The sequence below is a fragment of the Maniola hyperantus genome, chromosome 27 (assembly GCF_902806685.2).
Source record: "Maniola hyperantus chromosome 27, iAphHyp1.2, whole genome shotgun sequence".
In the NCBI taxonomy this organism is placed as follows: Eukaryota; Metazoa; Arthropoda; class Insecta; order Lepidoptera; family Nymphalidae; genus Maniola; species Maniola hyperantus.
Window position 1 is genome coordinate 1 of NC_048562.1, and position 24406 is coordinate 24406.

Here is a 24406-nt window from a genome sequence, read left to right on the forward strand (position 1 = left end):
AGCTTAAATATTCAAACAGTTTAGACCAAACTAAGTAATGGCAAATATCTACTTCTTAATATCCTTAATATGCCAAGTGCCTATTGGGTGGTTGTCAGCTACTCTAACTAGTTCATAAACCAAAGGTGACAAAACCTTGACAACCCTGCACTTTTCATACTTAGGTGCCAGCTTAGCTGCGAAAAAATTTGTAGCGTCGCTTTGTGGATAGGTCTTTTTCCACACTATATCCCCAACAGAATAGCTTGCAGACCTACGCCTTAAGTTGTAATGCGTTGCATACTCTGCATGAGCCTGAAACAAATTTCTCCTAACCTGACCAAATATGTCCTCCAAAGTTCCAAACTTTCCTGCGTATTCCTCCCTTGGAATTCCGGCCTCGTACTCCTTATCCGTGTCCTTATAGAAGGAACCATTTAAAACCGGTTCTCTAGCGTGGACAAGGAAGAACGGGGAGAATCCAGTGGATTCATTAACCGCACTGTTTATGGCGAACTGGACCTTGTACAGGTTTTCGTCCCAGGACCTGTGGTTATCTTTCACAAAAGCGGCTACAGCAGTCATAACAACCTTATTGTACCTCTCAACAAGGTTAACTTGCGGAGTGTACAGTGGTGTGTAGTGTAATTTCGGAATATTATAACGCTTAATGAGATTACGGAATTCAGATCCTGTAAATTGGGACCCATTGTCCACAATCACAGTCTCTGGAACACTATGGTTCAAAAATACAAAATTCTCTAGCGCTTTAACAACAGCGGCACCTGTGGCACGCCGTAACGGAAACAACATTGTATACTTCGAAAAACAACACGTCACCACAAAAAGAAATGTAAATCCTGATTTAGACCTAGGCAAAGGTCCGACTAAATCAGCCGAAATGACCTGAAAAGGTCTCTCGCAGACTTTAGGCTTCCCAAGCAGACCTGGAGTGGCTGATGTCGTGTGTTTATACGCAGAGCAAGTATCACAATTCTTAACGTACTCAACCACGTCCTTATACATACCACGCCAAAATATCTGAGGGATAATCTGCGATGAGTTTTGAACACACCAAAATGACCTGCAGTTGCATCTGCATGGTTTTGTTGCATAATTCTAAGGATGTCGTTCTTGTGGACTACCTCTTTCCAGTCGAACTCACTGAGAAGCTGGTATTTACATTTACTGTAACGATATAGTTTATCGTTCAAAATACTAAAATTCGGAAAATTTGCTGGATTGATTTTACAGCCATTAAATGTTTTGTCATACCAGTCATCTACCAAAACTTGTTGACTAGAGTTATCATTACGATCACCAACTACATCTACGTGTATGAGTCTCGACAAGGTATCCGGAACTACATTATCACAACCCTTCCTATGTTCGATAACAAAATTATACTGTGATAATCTACAACCCCATCTGGCGAGTCGTCCTGAGGGATTTTCTAAATTTAAGAACCACTTTAGGGATGCATGGTCTGTGATAATTGTGACTGGCTTGGAACCAAAATAAGCCTGAAATTTCTCCACTGCAAAAATCACAGCTAGAGCCTCGCGTTCCGTCGCGCTGTAATTCCTTTCGTTTTTATTTAGGCTCCTACTGACATACGCAATGGGATGATCGCAACCATCGGTTTCTTGCGTTAGCATACCGCCAACACCATATGCAGAAGCATCACAATGTATTTTGAATGGTTTTTCAAAATTCGGTACCGCAAGAACAGGTGCGGTTACCAACGCATTCTTCAATGTATTAAATGCTACCTCTGCCTGTTCGCTCCACTCAAATTTAGGTGCGTTCTTTCCTTTACTCGTTAGTCTATTGAGTGGTGCAGCGATGGTTGAAAAAATTCCTAATAAAGCGCCTGTACCAAGAACAAGTGCCTAGGAAAATCTTTACCTCCTGTGCAGTTTTTGGGGTCGGAAAGTTCAAAACTGCGGCAACTTTTCCAGGATCTGTGCGTAAACCAAATTCATCCACTATATACCCTAAATATTTCAAAGAGTTTCGAAAAAAATTACATTTATCAAAATTTATGGATAGTTGAGCCATTTTTAGTTTATCCAGAACTCTGTTTAATAAAATTAAATGGGTTTCGAAATCAGCAGAACAAATAACAATATCATCTATATAACAAAATACTATTCCATTTTCAATATCACTACAAAAATTTTGATTAAATAACTGGTCCATTAACCTCTGCTGTCGTGCTGGTGCACCGCATAGGCCAAACGGCATGACTTTAAATTTGAATAACCCTCTACCAGGAACTGTAAAACTGGTTTTTTCCTGAGAGTCGTTAGCTAACGGAATTTGCCAGAAACTTGAACTTAAATCAATCGATGATAAAAACCTTGCCTCTTTCAAGCTATCTAGAATTTGTGGAATGTACGGTATTGAGTATGAATCCCCCTTTGTCACTGAATTTAATTTCCTGCAATCTAGGCAAAATCTCCAGTCTCCATTTGCCTTTTTCACTAAAATTGCTGGGGTTATTCCAAGGGCTTTCACTCGGAGTAACTACGGTCCATTTCCAGCATCCTATCTAACTCTTTACTTAAAGCTTCCTTCTTTTCGGGAGAAAGTGGATATTGTTTTATTTTTATTGGCAAGGCATCACCGGTGTCAATAACATGTTCAATTAATTTTGTTCTACCCAATCCAATTTTCTCTGAAGAAATATCTAAAAATTTATTTACTACAGATTGGGCTAATTCTTTCTGTTGAGATGATAAGTTTTCAAAAGAAGTGATGGTATGAATTTGTTTATTATCAATCGCACAAATATTGTAAAATTGAGAAGGTGCCTTAATTAATTCTAAATTATCAAAAATGCCAGGGGCTAACTGAAATGTTTTCCAAAAGTCACAGCCAAAAATAACATCCGCTATTATAGAGGGTACTACAAAAAATTTTATTATGTGAGTTACGGAATTATAAGTAATCGGAATAAACATATAACCCATGCAATCAAGTTTGTCTCCATTTGCCACTGAAAATGTGGTATCAATACTGCTATGCAGTTTATAACCGAATCTCAAAAAAAACCTTGTGCGCCTGGTTACCCAAAATTGACGCGCAAGCACCGGAATCTAGTAAACCTGTAATCTCAAAATCGTCAACAAAAACCTTTAAATATGGCCTAAAGTCTCGTTTATCCACTGAATACGAACTGTGTCAGGTAAAGGGATGTTTTGTTGTTAATGACCAAGTTCTTTACTTGTGTCTCTGCACAGTTCTTACTAATTAGTTTTTTGAATTTTTGTCCGGAGCGGGTTTACTAATCACCTTTTTACTACAACTTGGACATGTCTTTACTGTAAAGTTCTGACGTCCACACGAAAAACATCTAATAAATTTCGGAACTGTCCTGCAAAATTTAAAGGAATGGTTACCCTTGCCGCACTTGTAACATAGTTGTTTATTTGTTTTCGTAAAATCAGTGCCTTTACTTGTATCAACCTTAGGTGCAGGTGTGACTGAAAGTGTGTTTATCTGTTTTGTCACTTGTTTGTAAGCAAACTCTGAACTTAAAGTTGCCTTACTGTTAGTAGGCTCAGAAAATAAGGCGGAACGCTGCCTCGCAGCCTCTAGTTTGCGACACTTTTCCTTCAACATTGCGACAGACTTAATGTCAACAAGAGCTAATTGTTCTGAGTAAAAAGGGCGAATATTATGTAATAAAATTTGTAACTTTTGTTCTTCGGAAAGTGGTGTTGACAACCTTGAAAACATGCAAAACATTATAGCGAAATAGATAGACACAGGTTCTTCAGAGCCTTGTGTTCTTGCTCGAATTTCACCTAGCAACCTGTAGTCATAATCTACTGCATCAAATTCCTCTAAAAATAAAGTTTTCAATTCTGACCAAGACGAAACTTGACATTTGTTGCCTCTGTACCATAACAATGCTCGGCCTGTAAAAAGATGAAATGCAGAAACAAATAATTTTCCATCTGAAACGCCATAAGATCTTTTATATTCCTCAACGCGTTCGATGAAACTGCGCGGATCACCCTGTCCGTTGAAATGTAACTTCCACTTGGCAACATTTTTATCACCAGTGCAGTCAACGGCGGTACTCTCGGAATCCAGTGATTCGTCGTGAGACGACTCATTGTCAGCATCTAATCTGGAAATCAAACTCTGCAACTTTGTATGTAATTCACTCTTCCTACTTATTAAGCTGAGTTCGGAACACTGTATTCTCAGAATTCTAAAGTACAAATGTGAAGCTAAAGCTTTAGACCTACAGAGGGCATGTCTATCTTTAGTGTCAGAACACTTTTTTAATAAATCTTCTAAGTCTTGAAGTTTTTTAGTAATAACCCCTAACTCACTTTCAGAAGTGAAATCCGTCTCTAAAATTGATTCAGAAGGAATTTCCTGAATTAATTGTTTTAACTGTTTCTTTAAACCTAGCACTGTAGGTGCTGGAGTTTCGGAACGAATGGATACCTCATAACACAATTCGTCCTTCAAAAGTGAATGAAACTGGGCAAAAGTCTGTTCCATTGTGTTGAGTCAAAACACATTTAACAAAATATCGAGCTTGTGTAACTGTCTATGTTTAGCCTTATACAAATTGGTTAAACACAAACACAAAAGAAGTTATTTAAACTATTAAATATACACAAGCAAAATACACAACAAAAACAATATTCTTAAGTCTATCCTAACCTATTTTATCAATTATGTTCCTATTCCAAAATATTGTTAATAATACAAGCACATATTATTACTATAGTAAACAAAATATAACAAAATAAAACTTCCCAAAATTGAATAAATGATTGTAAGGTGCAGTATCACCTTTATGAGTACACAGTGTGTTACAACCTTTACAATTACAAAAGTAAACAGGCAACAAAGTTGCAATGAACTCTGACTAGCATATTATCTTTCAAAAAAAACAAAGAGATTGTGCAATGGTTTGATGGCTGTTACTTTACACTTTTAACACATAACCTAAAATACAACAAAATCTGTTTCTAAATGTCACTTTAAACTACCAGCATTCAATTAAACTTAACATGTTTTGTGTGTGAAGTAGCTTTTATCATAACCTTGACACAGCTCTAAACAAAATTTCAACAAAATAATGAAGTATCAAGTCACTGAAAAAAAAATTGTTCATAACTTCATACTTGAACTTAATGTAATCTCTGAATATAGTTTATATATTTAGTTTCACAAGTTGTAACTCTTAGTATTTATAAATGTATGTGTGTAACTAGTTAACAGCACATAGCGTTTTAAAACTTTAATTATACTAAGTTACCGGAATTTTCAAACATAAGATGTACTTACTATTGAAAGCAATACCCAACAACAACTCAGTTAAGCAATGTTTATTACTAAACTGAAGGCAAACATTCACTTATACACCTCCAAGGTAAGTCAAATAACATAATTGAACGGCATAAGCACCATTTATAATGTGTTAATTAAATAAGAAAAAACCACTGTTGGACTATACTCAGAAAATTACTTAAACTATCAAACAAAATTTCTAACTATTAGTTATTATTTAGTTAGTTAACCATAAAAAACAGCTTAGTGCTCTTTGCAATGTGTCACTACTTAGAAAATTGTACAATCAGCGGAGTACATTTCATAAAATTCACAAAATTTCTCAAAATATACTGAAATAACTATATAAAAAAACGTTCGGGCGCCATTTGTAAGGGTGATAAATTGGGCGGAATAGAAATATACCCGGATACGGAATAATCTACCACCTTACAAAGATTAGAGGAAAATAATAACTTACTTTACTTGATCTATCTACCTAGTAAGAATAGAAGCTAGCCGTCGACTCCCTTGTAATGTATATGAGGTGTTATAAATGAAATTTGCTAGATGTTAGGCAAAATTGTTTTTAATGTAACTTTTACCGGGGTCGCTTAATACAGAATGATGGCTAATAATGCTTAGTTATTCTAGCTTAATGCCAAGACTTAATTTAGATACATTAGAATGCCTTAGGTAGATAGTACATAAAATCTATGTTTTAAATTTAAGATGCCATTGGCATGGAATAGACAATGACACAGTAAAATTCATAAAATTGTTTCAAAATAAAAGCTCAGTAGTAAAGACAGGGTTCTTACTGTACACATACACTAAGAAGGTTCACTAAACTGTTGCAGGATACAAACATTTGCTTACTTGTAGGTGCGAAGACTGCAAGGTAGCTGGACGGCATCGGCCAAGATCCAAAACTCAATTTATTTGATTCTTCACAACCGAAATGTTTCATTACAAAGATTTTCACCAAGTCTTATCCATAGCAATTAAGTTGTCAACGTGAATGTGCAAAAGAAATAAATACGAAAACCGAAAACGCAAACGGAAAACTAAAACGGAAAACTGAAGCTAAACGTAAAACGTAAACGTAAACCCTGTAACAAAGAAAAACAAGATTATAATTTGTGCTGTGTGAAAATTTCGACACGTGGAATTTTCCCGATCAAACACAACTCACCTATTGAACTCCTGGCCACCAATGGTTTTCAGAAGTCCACCCACAACCCATTATCCTCATTTATTTGGGAAGTTAAAATAACTGGAACTGAAAGAAATCATGAGATTAGGATTTTCTCTAACCAAACCGCCATTTTGTCGAATCCACATTACTTGATTTTTCACTCACCATAACTGATGAAACATTGAAAATACGTTAGGATGACTAAAATTTATGACTATTGTATTTTTCCAGGCGAAGCCATGGGCGAAAAGAAGTGAGATTTTCCTGGAACGAAAAAAATTCGTCTTCACATGTTGACTCCAGGAAAATTCTAAATCTCACCAATCGGTGTTGCCAGACGCAACCCGAGTGTGGCCGCTCTCAGTTAGTTTGATCATGAAGCCAATTCATTTTTGAATATTTGCGGAACCTAAGGATATATTATAAGAACCGTTTTGTTAATGACTTAACAATAAACAAATGATATTATGGTTTTATTTAATTATTTTGTTTTATTTTTACGACAATTGACAACGAAGCAAACGCCATCTATTGTGGCTCGAATGAACTCTGAACATCGACCCACGCGTAGTTCTGCACCTTGATGCTAGGTGGCACCAACATACTTTGAACAAAATAGATTTTAATTAAAAGCGAAACGCTAATTAGTAGTTCAAAATTTACAACGTCACATCCTCAGTGCGAGTGCGGTCAAATCACTGACCGTTCATTTGCAAAACTAATTAGCGAACTTTTAACATAATCAGCCGACGACGCGGCGTGGGCGGTGGGCCCCACAATATGGGAATACATTAGCGTGGGGGTTTGTGTCAGTACAACGAACAGTATAGACTATAGAGTGTACTTGAACATTCAACAATCATTCAAGGAAGTCGCTCCGAGGCTTCCTTCCGCCAGCCGACAGTCGGCAGACTAAAACGTAGTGATTATATACTCTTTGCGGCAGACGGACGGACGAACGGACGGACGGGGCTTACATTTGTTTTTATTGCCTGGTTTCCACTTTTCTTGACTTTTGTTTCACTCTTTACAATTTTATGCTAATTATGTTTTACGATTATACAAAAAGAAAAGAACATAGGATTAGAATTTAAAGTTTAAAAATATTGCATTCTTAATTTTGTGACTAAATAATTATATTGTGTATGTATGTGTGTGTGTGTGTGTGTGTGTGTGTGTGTGTGTGTGTGTGTGTTTGTGTATATATGTGTGTGCGCGTGTTAATTACTTCTAGTTAACGTTTTAATAAATTATTGTGAAGTAAGTTTGTATAAATGTTACAAGATTGACTTAGGTAAGCATTACTCGTAAGTAGTGATTTGCCCCCTAGGTACTAGCTCCTCGCGGTATCCCACACTTCCCGATAAGTAGTTGTACGTGATTGAAGGACAAACCAATCAACCAATAAATCAAAAAACAAACACTCTTTCGCATTTATAATAAGGGTACTAATCTAATTTTAGTATTTGTTGTTCGAATCAGAATCAGTACCCTTCTAAATAATATCTGTCCCGGCTTTATTCACGTGTGTAGTCGACGTTAGCCCGACTAGTTTCGAACCCATACGGGGTCCTTTTTCAAGGGAGTCCGTCCGCGCACGCGCCGCGGTTTTGACTGCGGGACGCACGAGCCGCTGCCCGTAGAGCCCGTTGTGAGGGTGGCTGGGGTGGGGGTGGGGGGGAGACAGCTGCCGATCGTCTCCCGACAGTTGCTGCTGTTCTTCATCAGGCACGCGGAGCTAATGGTGTCCCGTCCCACGACTGATGCCCTTGTCTTAGCGTCAACAAGCGGTTTCCACGCTGAGGGTAGCATCCATCCATTGTCACGATTGAAATTCGGGTGGCGACTAATTTCGATCGCTTCCCGTATCTTCCGCGGTACTAGAAACTTTTCCCGGGACAATACGGAAACCTTGTGGAATCGTATGTAGTGCGTCGTGAGTCGTGACGTCGTGACGTCGTGAGTCGTGACGTCGTGACGTCGTGACGTCGTGACGTCGACTACACACGTGAGTAAAGCCGGGACAGATATTATTTAGAATGGAAATCACTCACGGTTGATTAAACGCTAAATCAGTACCCTTATTATTTTGTTTGTTGGTTTATTGGTTTGTTGATTTGTCCTTCAATCACGTCGCAACGGTGCAACGGATTGACGTGATTTTTTGCTGTGTATAGATAATGACCTGGAGAGAGAGGACATAGACTTTTTATCCTGGGAAATCAAAGAGTTCCCACGGGATTTTTGAAAAACCTAAATCCACGCGGACGAAGTCGCGGGCATCAGCTAGTAGTAGTACAGGATAGAACTGAACTGACACACAAGTTTCAGTTGTTGACTTAGCGTCGAACTGAACCCGACTACCCGTAACCATGGGCTAAGTAAAGTCGTCCTTGTATTTACCCGATACCGAATGTCAATTTAAGGGAAATTAAAAGAAACTCTTATAGGATCACTTCGCTGTCTGTCTGTCTGTCTGTTTGTCTATCTGTCTGTCAAGAAACCTATAGGGTACTTCCCGTTGACCTAGAATCATGGTGGGTAGGTTTTATAGCACACATTAAGCAAAAATCCGAAAACCATGACGTTGTGGTTACATCACACAAAAAAAAATATGTTCATAAACAATTCATTAATATTTCTACTTTTAAAGTAAAATTACTATACTTACCATGTGAGGTATAATTATCATAATATGAAAGGGCTTTACCTGTAAATTCTAAAACAGATTTTTATTTTATCGTGCAAAATGTCGAAAAAATACCACTGTAGTACGGAACCGTCGGTGCGCGAGTCTGACTCGCATAAAGTAGGTATAAAAAATTAGTCAATTTCATTATCGATGATACAAAGTTTTTGCTTATCATTTACTTGAAAATAACTTAGATATCTATATTTTATTATTAAGTACTTACATTCAATTCTACAATCAAAAGACATCAACGAGCTTCGCATCCATGAAAAACAAAAACTTACGCGTCCTCTACGACCGTTGATCAGATCGTGTCTGTTGTGGGAGACCACTGACAGTACAGCTTTGTAAACAACGAACTACAATTATCTGATGGAGTGCATGAGTGTACGTCGACTAACGTTTACATTCTCTATCTCCAAACAACTCTACTGTTTCAAGTGTTAATCTGTCGATCGCCGTCGCACTATTGAGCAAGAGTCTCCGAGTGAGAAGGGAATGGCCCACCACGCTGGCTGAGTGCGGTAGACTTCACTAATACATTATAAAGGTAGTTTGATTGGCTAAGACCACGCAGACTACTCGGTGGCTAAGACGTATTCTGCCGAATACCGATCAACAAAAAACCAAACATTTTGATACTAAGTATTGATAATTTTTAGGATTCCGTGCTTACCTCAAAAGGAAAAAGAAACCCTTATACTTATAGGATCACTTCGTTGTCTGTCTGTCTATTTGTCTATCAGTCGCGAGCATAAGCTAGTAATTAATATTTTCAACTTTCAAAATAAGATAACTTTATCAAGTGGGGTATCCATATAAAAGAGTTTTACGTCTAAATTCTAAAACAGATTTTTATTTATTTTCATGGACAATAGTTTTTAATTATCGTGCAAAATGTCGAAAAAAATACCCAAGTACGGAACCCTCGGTGCGCGAGTCTGACTCGCAACTGGCCGTGTCGATGTCAGGTACCTCTCTACCTACACCACTACTCCTTTGTTGAAGTCAGTTAAACATAATCAGTTAGATACTCCTACCTCTTGTGGGCGATGGCGAGCCTCGTACAGAAGTTGTTGAGCTGACGGCGAGTGTGCAGTGTCCGTGCAGTCAGTCAGTCAGTCGACAGGTGTGCGGGTAATGCCGCGCGGCGCGCGACGCGAGCCCTTTTGAGCGCCGCCCGCCCGCCGCCGCCGCCCGCCCGCCGCCGCCGCCCGCCGCCGCCGCCCGCCCACCGGCACGAGCCTCGTGCAGGGCGACGCGGGGCGGCGCGCGGCGGTGTGCGGCGATAGGTATGCTAATCTAAATTATTCTAAATATATAAAAGGAAAATCTGACTGACTCACTGACTGACACGTCAAATTACTGGACGGATCCGACTGAAAGGCATGCAGAATGCAGATAGCTGAGATAGCTATTATTACGTAACGTAGTGTTATGAATATACATAGTCTGTGTCAATCTTGATACAAGAGGTCCGTGTCGGGTCACATCCGATAAGAAAGGATTTTTGAAAATTCAATTCCTAAATTGCTAAAACAGGGGTTTGAAATTTGTGTAGTCCACGCGGACGAAGTCGCGGGAATAAGCTAGTGTATTATCTATACTATGTAATACTAGATGATGCCCGCGACTTCGTACGCATGGATTTCGGTTTTTGAAAATCCCGTGGGAACTCTTTGATTTTCCGGGATAAAGAGTAGCCTATATGTCCTTTCCCGGGATGCAAGCTATCTCTGTACCAAAGTTCATCAAAATCGGTAGAACGGATGGGCCGTGAAAAGCTAGCAGACAGACAGACAGACACACTTTCGCATTTATAATATTAGTATGGATTATAAATGCGAAAGTGTGTCTGTCTGTCTGTCTGCTAGCCCCAACCGTTCAACTGATTTTGGCTAAATTTGGTACAGCTTGCATCCTGGGGAAGGACATACTTTTTATCCCGAAAAATCAAAGAGTTCCCGTGAGATTTTTAAAAACGTAAATCCACGCGGACAAAGTCACGGGCATCAGCTAGCGTGCAACAAATCTGTCTTGTTTCAACTCCATCTTCCATCATCTGTATTATAGGTTGTACGGTTTTACTAAAAATAAAACTTACCTACGAGTACCTACTTATCAACCTTCTTATTTCTTAATATATCTTAAATATATAAAATGAAAAGGTGACTGACTGACTGACTGACTGACTGACTGACTGACTGAATGACTGACTGATCTATCAACGCACAGCTCAAACTACTGGACGGATCGGGCTGAAATTTGGCATGCAGATAGCTATTATGACGTAGGCATCCGCTAAGAAAGGATTTTTGATAATTCTACTCCTAAGGGGGTGAAATAGGGGTTTGAAATTTTGTAGTCCACGCGGACGAAGTCGCGAGCATAAGCTAGTTTTTGTATATATTTTATTCATAAGTTGCTGTATCGAGTTCATTTTGTTAAAATAGAAAAGTCAAAAATAAAGTACCAACTTATCTACTTATGTAAATATATTTTTGATTGCGCCGTGAGCATCTTGTAAATGACGTAAATGAAGAGTTAATCCTATAAATAACATTATTTATCGCGAGTCAAATATTGGCAGAGGGTGAAGAGGCCGCTGTTGACTCGCCGTTGTTTGACAATACCTGACTATACTTCTAGCTACCTCACAATACCTCTAGCTACCTCACAATACCTCTAGCTACCTCACAATATTTCTAGCTACCTGTACACTTAGTATGAGATTATACATCTCACCAACTTTGATAGCATTCGAGCGTCGAAATACTACTGCGTTAAAGTAGAATGGACCTTAACGGTCTTGTTGTAAAGCTCAAGTTCGTCAATACAGCCAGCGAAATGTGGAAACATCTATCTATATGAAAGGAAATAAAAGGAAAAACTGACTGACTGATCTGAAAATAGGAGTTTGGAATTGGTATAGTCCACGCTAGTTGCAAAGTAAAATTCAATGGTGCTGAATTTTTGACTTTAAATTCAGGAGTTTTAAGTCCATTTTGTTTCGATCTCGAATTGTGTCAACGTTGGGTGAGACGAGTCGAAGGTGCGGGGTGGGGGGTGCGGGGTGCGGGGTGTGCGGTGCGGGGTGCGGGGGAAGAGGCCAAAGGCACAGAATAATATAATAGCCAAAGGTCATTACAGACCTTTTATAATTTAATTTATGTAAGACATGAATGCAAATGATAAATAAAGAAGTAAGTATAAAGATTTTACATTTCACCGACGCTGATGGAACTCGTTGCCGAAACATGTTCAAATATTTTAAATAAACAAAGATTCTTACGAATTGAAAACATCCTCCTTTTTTTGAAGTCGGTTAAAATGGGCTTTTGCTGTTTTATTTTAAAGCGGAAAAGTTACTTAATTAATATCGGTAATATTTAATTTTTTAATTTAAATCAATCGACCTTAGTTTCATTTTCCTTTGGCGCTCGATTGCTATCAGGGAGCGCGCGCACCGCGCTGCGGCGAGTTGCGGTGCGAATCTGTACGTCCGGTGCGGAATTAACTCCTACTACTTGTTCTATAGTTCACACTCACAGATGTTGGTGAGATAAGCTCACACTAAGCACACTGCGACCCGAGACGCGCGCCGCGGCCGCCCGTCGTCGCACCGGCGCGTAGCCCGTAGACTCTCTACGGCGTAGAGGCTGCCTTCGCGATTCGAGGGAACTTCCAACGAAACGTCGAGGCTGCGACGTCGCTTGCAGGCGTCACATGTCAGTACATTTGACGCAGGTAGCCCATGTTTCTATGATTTCACCATAGCATAATATTTGACATATCGTCGATTCAGAATCAGACCGAGAGTTCTCTAGTTCACTGCTGACTCTTCTCTGACTCTATAGAACGCATAAATTTATTATACTAGGTAACCACATCACTGAGTACGCGGCAGAAAATAATGTACATCGGCCTTTAGAAGGAGATAGCGGAGCTGTAGAGCATTGTCAAAACGTCACATAGGCATGAGTGACAGAGACGACGCTCTACAAAGCCGAAATGTCATTCTAAATGGCGCATTATTATCTGCCGCGTCCGTAACAGTGTGACAAGGCTGTCTTGGCACTTGAACGACATCGACAGGGGGCGCTGTTGGAGAACAAGCAAAGGCTTAGAATATTCAAACAAGAACAAAGGGGACACGCGCCAAAAGAGCCTTGTCGTACTTACTTAGACTGCTCAGAACGAGACTTTATAATATCCCTATTCCCTGCCCACAATGTAACGTAAAGCTGCCCCAACTTAAACATTGTGACGAGGAGCTTCAACGGAACGTGTGTTCAGAAAAAGTTTGATTAAAAAATCTATTGTAGCTATTCGGTGTGAGAGGCGGCCCACGGCCGGCCGCGTCACTCGGAGGCGCAGCCCTGAGGGCTGAGGGCCCGGGGGCCTGAGGGCTCCGCAAACAGCCGCCGAGCCTCGGTGAAGTATATCGCAGATTTACTGACACAAACACATACAATAAATAATTACAAATGAATGATGCTTTTATTTCTCTCTCAAAGACAAACAACACCATCGAGCGCGGTGGACACGCGCCCGTACTTCGGTACATTAATCGCCAAAAAACCGGCCAAGTGCGAGTCGGACTCGCACACGAAGGGTTCCGTACTATCGTACAAGATATTTTAACATTTTTATGTTCAACACTGCAAGATAATGACAACAGCGCCATCTATATGTCATTTGAAAAATTAATTTTAATTTATCAAATCACATATAGATGGCGCTGTAATTAAAATGTTTTTCGTGAACACATTTTAATTATTTTTTTGTGATTTAACCAAAAACTCCCGGTTTTCAGATAATTTCCTTTACTTGTGCTATAAGACCTACATACCTAACAAATTTCATGATTCTAGGTCAACGGGAAGTACCCTATAGGTTTTCTTGACAGACACGACGGACAGACAGACATACAACAAAGTAATCTTATAAGGTTTCCTTTTCCTTTTGAGGTACGGAACCCTAAAAACGCGGAAATATCGATAACAAAGGTTCCTCCAATTAAAATTGTCTAAGTAAATGATTATATTTATTTTATTTTATTATTCTTAAAAGACAGATAAGCTGTGATAGCCTAGTGGTTAAGACGTCCACCTCCTCATCGGAGGTCGGGGGTTCGACCCCGGGCACGAGTTTGCGTTTTAATCAATTAAATATCACTCGCTTTAACGGTGAAGGAAACCTGCATGTTCGAGAGTTCTCCATAATGTTCTCTAAAGTGTGTTAAGTCTGCCAATCCGCACTTGGCCAGCGTGGTAGACTATAGCCAAACCCTTCTCATTAATTGAGAGGAGGCCCATGCTCTGTAGTGAGCCGGTTATGGGTTGATCAAGATGATGATGATGATTGTTAATACTTCTAATAAAAAAAATTACTATTACTACCCGTATACCTATTTTATTGAATGTACAGATAATAGAATAAATGTTCTCTATACAGTTTCATTATACCAATATCAAAGCTTGCTGCTCCTCGGTTCTTTATAATATGAGTAGAGACTACATTCTAGGAGTTAATCATGGGGGTGACGGTGACGTACATTCAATTAATGCAAACCTAATGTATGGAAAGCGGTGCCATCTAGCGCTCAGGACGTGCTAAATTAATTTGCATAGAGCCTTAAAACTGTACTAGATGTCACTTGCACTGTGCACTTAAATCTTACTATTGAGTATTTAAATCTATAATTATTTAATTCTGTATTTAAATATATATTGTTCCATTAAGCAAGCCAAATCTAAAATTGCATCATGGCTCGCTTCCTTAGGCTACGATGAAACTGAAAAACTTTTGTTGCATTTAACATAAGGGCACTTTGTCATTACTATTTAGATAATAATCTATACTTAAAACAATAATGTATATAATTAATCTTAACATAGCTTGTACTGTAACCTTATTTTTAATCTTAGATAAATACCTACCTTAGTTAAGTGAACGTAGACTAGTAAACCGAGCGTCAATTTACCGGTTAATTGTTTATTGTTAATTCTATTAGGTACTCACGACACAGGACTACCTAGTGTGGGTACCATAACACAATGTTATAATTGATTGATCTATGGTAAATAAATATTTTTTCATTTTTTTTTCATTATAAGCAAAAAACCACAAAACGATAGATTCTTTTCACGTTGTGGTTTTCTGTTTTAGATTATTTATACAAATACTTAAATAAACACTCAAAAGTAAGCAAAGGAACTATAGGAGCTAGATACTGGGTGCGTAGGTATATGATATGCTAGCGCCATCTAGTGAAGAGGTCGTGTAGTTAAAAAAGGCAGATTTGTCAGTGGCGCATCTATAGTATACCAGTATATTATTATGTATTATCTATGGAGCTAATATTGGTACTTACATTTTCTTTCATAAACTAAGTTCACGAGGTAAGTAAGTGATTGTACACAGTAGATGTATGTAGGTACGTACACTTCAGAGATCAAGAATACAGCAAGTGTAGAGAGGCGCCGCACGTTGTACGAGCCAAGCGAACATCGGCAAAGCTTCTTGTGGTCTCCGGTTATTTGTGTACCGCTAGCCCGGTAGCAGGTAGCAGGTAGCAGGTAGCAGGTAGCAGGTAGCAGGTAGGTACCGGTAGGTATGATATTGTAGTGAACTAGCTGATGCCCGCGACTTCGTACTCGCGGATTTAGGTTTTGAAAAATCGTTTATAAAAGTCACGGGCTTTGGATTGGGATTTGAATTGTATGTAAGTAGTTACTCAACGCGGACGAGGTCGCGGGCATTATCTAGTGTAATATATGTTTCAGGACGCGTCAGTGTGGTGCTAAGATATGCTGACAGCTCAGAGAGACACCTGCGCTGTGACGGATGACGGAGCACGCCACGTGTGTGATTGATGACATCTCTGACGACAGATAGCCCTTTTCAGATTCTGCGCCCACAATACCTAAATTAGATTATAATTATAGTACGCGACAGGTCGAGATGGCAATGGGCGTATGAGGTGAGGGGACATCGGACACGCCGCACACGGGATAGCGCGGGGGCTGGACGGGTGTGCGGGCGGGTGTGCGGGCGGGTGTGCGGGGCGCCCCCACCTCGATCACCATCTCGACCTGTCGCGTACTATAGGTAGGTAGAAATAACTCCAACTTTCCAGAGTTACTACTCATCATCATGATCAATCCATTGCTGAGCACGAATCTCCTCTCAGAATGAGACGGGCTTAGGACGTAGTCCACCACGCTGGCGCAGCAAACTCCACACATACTTATTTGAAAACATTATGGAGAATAGAGAACTCTCCGGCATGCAAATTTCGCAGAATATTTTCCTTCACCGTTAAAGCAAGTGATTATTTTAATTGCATTAATGCACATTGCACAATGCACATACATTACTCCGAAAGATTGAGGTACGTGCCCGGGATTGAACCCCCGACCTCCCGAATAGAAAACTGACGTTTTAACCACAAGTAGTTATACTACTTCTCATACCTTCTTAGTTTTTGGAGTTAATTAGTACTGGGTGTTCAACAAGTCACTTGCTTTAATGGGCAAATTACACCTACCGAGTACAGTGGCGAGTCAGTGTCCTCAGCCGAGTACTCGGTTGGTTACACTTTAACGAGTGCAATTTCGCCGCAATTTCTCAGCCACAGCACTGTCTCGGCCGAGTGACATTTTACTGTCTCGCTTCACTACTCGGTAAGTGTAATCTGCCCATAACAGCGAACGAAACACTCGTGAGGAAACTGAGTGTTGCGTAATTTTCTCGGCGGTGTGTGAAGTCTGCCGATCCACACCGACCAGGGCAGCGTGGTGTACAGTGGCCTAACCCTACTCATTCTGAGGGGAGAAGGGAGACCCGTGCTCAGTAACGTGCTTGCGATTGGACGCAAAGCTTTTTAATATTATCCAAAAAACTTTGATATTATACCAATGTTACCCGTCTCTACTGTATTTTACCGGTTTTATCCCATCTCTAAATATAAGCTGTCTGTAATGGATGCCATAGACAAACCCAACTTACTTTTAAAACACGATTGACGAATCACGAACCATCTACAAAACGTATAGTTAGACTTGGAGTCTGGAGTTTCATATATTACAAAGTTTTTGTTTTTGTTTAAAAAATGTCTTTATTAATAATTAACAAAAATATATACATAGTTTATGTCCTATTAACCTAGGATAAACACATAAAATATAATTAAACATAGTTTGGCAGGCTAAGACGCCCCTTTCAAACTTACCATCTTCATATTTTAACGTTCTATTTACACCATAAATACACCAACAATAGGATAAAAATTTAGTTATGCTAACCTTAGTACATCGGTTATCACTTGTAAACATATTTTTTACATTTAAAGCACTATTTCTAATATTCTATCATAAGTACAAAATTTAGGTAAGTAGTTAATTTAACTAATCACTAATCTTATATATTTTTTTTTATTTTTTTTAATTTAACGCTAGTTGAGGGTAAGGCGCGGAACTATTGACTCGCCGCGCGATTACCCGTCACACGTTCACTCAAAGATCACATTCAATCGTTCAGTAAATAGTGATGTGGCAGTCTGTATCGATTGTACTTATCGATGTATGATAAGTCTTTCGCCCGGCTCCTACCAATTGCGTTCACAAGGGAATTTTTATGTTTAATGTTAGTAACAAGATAAAACTTTCTAGATTGCTTTAAAATAAATGTTTTTAATGTATGTAATTTTATACGGTTATGTAATGACGAAAGATTTGCGCGAAATGGCGTATTATAAGCTGATTTTAATGCTTTATTTTGCACTACTTGTAGTTTTGTATAGTTCGAGTTACATGTACTGCTCCATACTGGGCACGCGTAAGTAATACAGGGTCTTATCAGAGATGTATATAGTTTAAGTTTAATGTTAGGACTTAGGTTTGATTTTCGTTTAATTAGTGGATGGATTGCACTTAATGCCTTGAAGCCTTTTACTCTTAGGTTTGCTAGGTGTTCACTCCAGTTTAATTTTTTGTCAAGAGTGACGCCTAAGTACTTCACGGATTTAGTCTAGGGAATTTCGTGACCGGCAATTTTAATTTTTCTCCTCGGAACCTTACGGCTTCTTGTGAAGAGTATCGCTTCTGTTTTGCTGTCGTTAAGTTTCAATTTCCATGTAGTGAAATAGTCGCTTAACCCTTCTATAGCCCATTGCAGTCTGCTAATAATTATATCCACATCTTTGGATGATGTATAAGATGCAGTGTCATCAGCGTAACATGCCAGGTGTGTCCAAGGTTGTATGGGAATATCATTCACATAGATTAGAAAAAGTAAGGGACCAAGTATGGAGCCCTGGGGAACGCCAGCTCTTACCACCCTTGGAGTGGAGTGATATTCACCAATATGAACACTAAAACTGCGGCTGTCGAGGTAAGACGACACTAATTTGGTCAGTCCAGGAGGAAAACTTTGCATACGCATCTTGTACAGAAGTCCCTTGTGCCAGACTGTGTCAAATGCCTTTTCAAGGTCTAAAAGAAGCATTCCGGTTGAACAACCAAGGTTTAAGTTATGAGCTATGTGTTCAGCTACTCTGGCAAGCTGCTGGACAGTAGAGTGTTGTTCTTTAAACCCAAATTGTTCATTAATAATAATGTTTTTAGCAGTCCGAGATAATTGTTTATGAATAATTTTTTCAAACAATTTGCCCATAGTAGGAAGTAAGCTAATTGGCCTATAACTAAGCGCTGACGCAGTGTCTTTTCCAGGTTTATGTATAGGGATAACTTTAGCACTCTTCCATATTTTGGGGAAGTAAGCCATGCGCAAACATTTATTAAATATTTTAGTCAAAAGTACTACAGCTTTTTGAGGCAGATTGCGTAAAAGATAATTATTTACCCCGTCTGCCCCAGGGGCTTTTCTAAGTTTAAGACTTTGGAGGTATTTTCGGATTTCGTTGGGTTTCGCAAAATATGTTAGTCGTTCGCATTCGTTGGTTTCCAGTGTCTCTATTTGGTTATTTACTACGGGATCCATATAGCTGTTCCACGTCGAGGTTAGTTGCAAGTTTTGTAAAAAAGTGTCAGCCAGAATTTCAGTTTGTTGCTGGGGCTCAGACACCATAGTATCGTTATGTTTTAGGGGAGGTGTTATTTTAGATCTCGGTCTTAATGATCGAACTAGTTTCCATAGATCATCAGTAGATTTATTGGCTTTAACTAACCTATCCTCCCACAGTTTGTCATTGTGCTGCATAACGTGCGTCTTTATATTCTTTTTCATAAGATTGATTTGAGTTCGTAAAGCTTTTTTATCTGCAGCAACTGTAAGGGCCTGTACCTGTCTACGAAGTCTGTTTTTCTTTTTAATTAGCCTTTTGATGAAACGTGGCAGTGGTTTAATGGACTCACAAGCAATTACTGATGGTATTGCAATGTCTCTGGCTTGAAGAAGCAAATCAGTGAGACAGGTGACGGTTTTTTCAATTTCTAACGTATTTACCATGGAATGTGATGTGAGGTTTAAATTATTATTTATATGTTGGCGATAGAAATTCCAGTCGGCTTTGTTATACAAGTACTGCCGGTTAACGACACGTTGGAAAGAGACTGCTAAATCAAAACAAACGGGTATGTGGTTTGATGACAAAGCTGTTAAAGCTATGGGCTGGGTTATATCTGCAACATTTTTTGATAGTATAAGATCCGGTAAGGTGGGTGTGAAATCGGCTTGGTAATGTATTAGTGTTGGTGTTAATGGCGCGTGAATGTTGTAGTCATTATCTTCTAAATAATTAAACAAGACGTTGCCTCTGCTATTGTTAACACTTCCGTACCAAGATATGTGCCGGGCATTAAAATCCCCCATAATTATAACCTTACTATCCATTTTAAACATACATTCCAAATCATTGCTTATAAGTGGAAGGTTTGGTGATTGGTATATTGAAACAAGGGTATACCTAGAGCCCCCTAAATTCACTTGAATTGCGATAGCTTCAAGGTGAATGGTTGAGGGAACAGGCATTAGGGTATGCTCAATGTCTGTTTTTATTAGGATTGCCACTCCCTGACCACGTCCAGAAAGATGCTTATCCTGCCGATAACATTTATAGTTAGGTAAATTGAAATCAATATGAGGAGTAAGCCTGGTCTCGCAAATGGCAATCACATCAAAACTACGTTCGAATACAAAGTCAATCAGTTCCGCGCACTTACCTCTTACGCCATCGGCGTTCCATAACATTAGATGTAAATTAAAGCAACTAAACGTAACGTCCTAAATGAGTTAAAACAAGATACACTTTATCGAATATCGATGTACTTGTGGTTAATTGTGCCTTCACCGCCTTGATTGCTCTTAATATTTCGAGGATCTCCAAAGTGTCCTTGTCTTCTATGTTCGCGGTTGAATGTAGTGTCCCAATGTTCGCGTAGTCTGTATCACTGGGTTCTTTGTTTCGTGTAGATTTGGTTGCTTGCGCCCATGACGGCTTGTTCTCTGGCAGTCTGTTATGAATTTCCGGCGTAAACGTTGGTTTGGTTTGCCCCAAGTGTGGAAAATTGAACACGAATGGTTTCTCATTTGGTTTTACTTTTTGTTGGGCATTTCGTTCTTTCAATTTACGTAAATATTTTTGACGTTCCATACACTTACTGTAGTTAGCAGGGTGATCTAGTCCGCAATTGCAGCATGTAGCCTTTTCTTCGGAATTCGTCTTAGGACAGTCTCTAGTGCTGTGATTTTCGGTACATTTCACACACCTTGCAGGCATGTTACAATTTCGCGACCCATGACCAAATGATTGGCAACGAAAACATTGCGATCCCAAGGTAGTGGTTTTTCGGTATCTTTGGATGTCAACGACGCAGCTACATAGATATTTTATCTGCCTAAATTTTTGGATGTCACTACCAGCTGGCAATTGAACTAGGTATGGGGGACATGTGACAGGTTTATTCGTGGAAGTCTTCAATTTGGTAATGGTTACCTCTTTGAAACCCATGGCATTAAGTTCTTGTGGTAGTTCGTCTTCTGCATATGAAGGTAGACCCAGTATCACAACCTTATAATTCTTTTCATCCTTGCGAGTATATGTGTGGAAAAAAGCATCTTCGTTGATAAGCCCTTGCTTGATCAGCTGATGACTTCGAGTATTGTTGCAGAGTACAGCTACCTTGTTGCTGCCCCTGTACTGTAGTGCAAAACATTTATCAAACTTGCTAATCATATCTTTAATTGTGGCATGCGTCCATCCTGGCTTGATTGCAACGATAATTGGTGGTATGCGACCTGTCTTCCTTGAGGTGGATGCTTCCTTGAAGGCAGTAGCTTCTGGATCAAGATTTTCTTCTGGCGGTAGGTTACTGAATCGATTTTCAGTGTCCAATTTATGTTTGCTAGGCATATTAGGCCTGGTAGCAATCTTCTGTCGTCTTGGTACGCTGAACTTCAGGTCATCAGCCGGTCTTTTTCTTGACTCAGATTCGCTGCTGGTCGATGACCTTGTGATATATTTATCCATTATCGATAAGTATATCGACAACGGTTTTATCCATCACTAGTAACTATTATTTTGAGGGTAGTTCTCAACTTCTCACCGGTAGAACGATAAACGGATTTATGCGTGCGCTTGGCTCGAAAGAGCGGGACGAAGTGAAGGAGTCTGGAGTTTCATATATTACAAAGTACTCTGTGGTCTGGAGTAAATGTACCTATGTGATGGTGGCCACCATAGATTATCTACTATTGGTGGCCACTAAGCAAGAAACAACAACATTACAACAATGTCAAAGAGAATATAATCACTACGTTAATTAACAATGTATTCTGTGGACAGACATCTTGAAGTGTGGGTTTGTTGTGGTTTGTTGTTGTTTCTTGAATTTTAATGGCGTTTTTCACAAAATTGTGTTTATTTGTGGTTTATACTATAATTAGTTAAAGTGACAGAGCAATGCCTACCAGACAATTAATCCCTAATATTTGAAAAGGTACCTCAAGTAATATAAGTTTCTTTAAACATTTAGTTTGGACGCGTAAATTTTTGTTATTCGCCAATCTTGCGAATTTATGTGCAATGCGGCGAAATGAAAGTGTCTGTTGCTAGTTTGTGCCGAACAGTCGAGTTAACTGATAGAAACAAACCGAGAGCATATAGGATGCGATACAATAAGTTGTTCCTAACAATTTCCCGCCGATCGCCTTCGTGACTGTTCCTCGTTGGCGCTAGGCAGGTCCTTTTATTCCCTGTGTCACCAAGCTGATTGCCAGCAACTTTAGAGTTGCGTGCTGCTGCTGCTGTACCTGTGTACAGCAGCACTTGCTGACTGGAGTTAGAGTAGCTTCCTCAGGGTGTACGAAGTGTTTCCGCACGTGGATGTTACGTGTGTGCATCAGTCTCGACATAGACTACACACTAAACTGCAGGCACAAGCTAAGCTGCAGGGCACAGAATATATCTGCAGACTAATCTGTAGAGCTTGCAGTAAGACATATTGTTGTTTTCTACTTAGCACCAGCACCTCCAACCATGACTATTATAACTTTTTAGCTTGTTTTTATTATTATTTTTTGAATCATCAAATGCTTCTTGCACTGGTTCGGAATGCCTTTCCTACCGAGAAGAACTAGCAAGAAACTCGGCGGTTGCTCTTTTCAAATATTTGATATAGGTACAAGATTATGCCATGTATAAAATAATATTTGCAGTGTTGTGCGTTGCTGGAACGAGCTGCAGGTCAAATCCACGCTCTTTTATCATTTAGATAATCTTCAATTGTGTAATATGCTTTTTTCAGGAGCATATTTTGAATAGATTTTTTAAACTTGTTCAAAGGTAAGTTCAAAATTATAAAAGGTAATACCCATACCCACAAATGACTTTTAGACTTTCCTGAGGCGGAAGGTAGGAAGCTGCAAGCTTGTCTCTGTTTCTAGTCAGCCTATTGTGTAGATCACCAATTTTCTTGTAACTAAGAATATTTTATCTCACAAAAATTATGTTATTATAAATATATTGAGAGGCTACAGTAAGGATATCTATTTACTTAAATTTCTCTCGAAGGGAATCGTGTGGTCTTAAGTTATAAATTGCGCGTATTGCCCTTTTTTGTAATACAAAAATTCTCCCAATATCTGCCGCTTTACTCCATATTAAGATTCCATAGTCAGTTAACTGCCGAATCTTTCTAACAGCGTAAGCGGCAGAGCTCAATTTGCCAGCAAGAGTTAATATATGGGTGCCCCATTGAAGCTTCGCATCTAAGGTTATCCCCAAAAATGTTGTAGTCTCTTCTATTTTCAATGTATCGTTATTTATCATTAAATTAATGTTACTTGTGTTCTTGGTATTGGGCAGTGCGAATTCAACACACTTAGTTTTTTTTGCATTTAAAAGTAAATTATTTACGGTAAACCAGTGAGTTACCTGAGATATGGCACTACTTACATCGTCAAAATTCTTTATTTCTATTAAAAATCAAAGACGTATCATCAGCAAATAGTGCAATATCGCAAGTATTTTGGACAAAATATGGTAAATCGTTTATGTACCAAGAACATGAAAGGACCTAGAATAGAGCCTTGAGGAACACCCATTAGTGAGGCTGAAAAATTTATCCATTTAGTCATGTGTAATAAATTATTACACATGACTTTAATATTTATGGGAGTACTGTTATATGTTTGAAACTGTGTATATTTAGTCTGGTAGTATGTAGTATGGCACAGATATTGTAAACTGAACACTTCTCGGTAGGAGCGCCATTCCCAACCAGTGGTATATTCAATGAAATGAAATCATTTATTTGTGTGAATATGTGAAGACAAGGTGTTTACAATAGACTTAACTAGTTGACTACATTCAAAAGCACTTAAAAAATGTTGCTGAATAAAAATATATTCTATTCTATTCTGTTCTCAGACACGCAGGTTTCCTTACAATACTCCTCCACCGTTAAAGCAAGTGATATTTAATTGCTTAATGCACGTAACTATGAGAAGTTAGAGGTGAGTGCCCGGGATTGTAGACCCTCTCGTTGTGTGAGGAGACCTGTGCTCAGTAGTGCGCCAGCGCCGGACCGATGATGACACGAGTGGTTGTGTTGCAGCAGTTCCCCCGGACATGGCCGCCATGGACCTGCGGCAGAAGGGGCTGCACGAGGAACACCTGGAGCGCTTCGCGGAGGAGTTCTGCAAGCACGACGAGCTCATGAAGCCGCGCGTCTCGCACACCGTGCAGGTCTGTACATTATAACCTTCTAAAT

At 39.3% G+C, this 24406-nt stretch overlaps 1 long non-coding RNA gene and 1 pseudogene across 1 annotated transcript; one reads left to right on the forward strand and one right to left on the reverse strand.

Moving 5' to 3' along the window:
- Positions 1-6282: 6282 nt before the first annotated feature.
- LOC138404322 (uncharacterized) lies at positions 6283-6941 on the reverse strand. Its single transcript, XR_011238322.1, has 2 exons — positions 6644-6941; positions 6283-6562 (listed from the first exon to the last, which is right to left on the reverse strand). It is a non-coding gene; the product is annotated as an uncharacterized lncRNA (long non-coding RNA).
- A 15048-nt stretch (positions 6942-21989) lies between these two features.
- The window catches only part of LOC117994766 (uncharacterized), a 42021-nt pseudogene continuing 39604 nt past the window's right edge, over positions 21990-24406 (forward strand).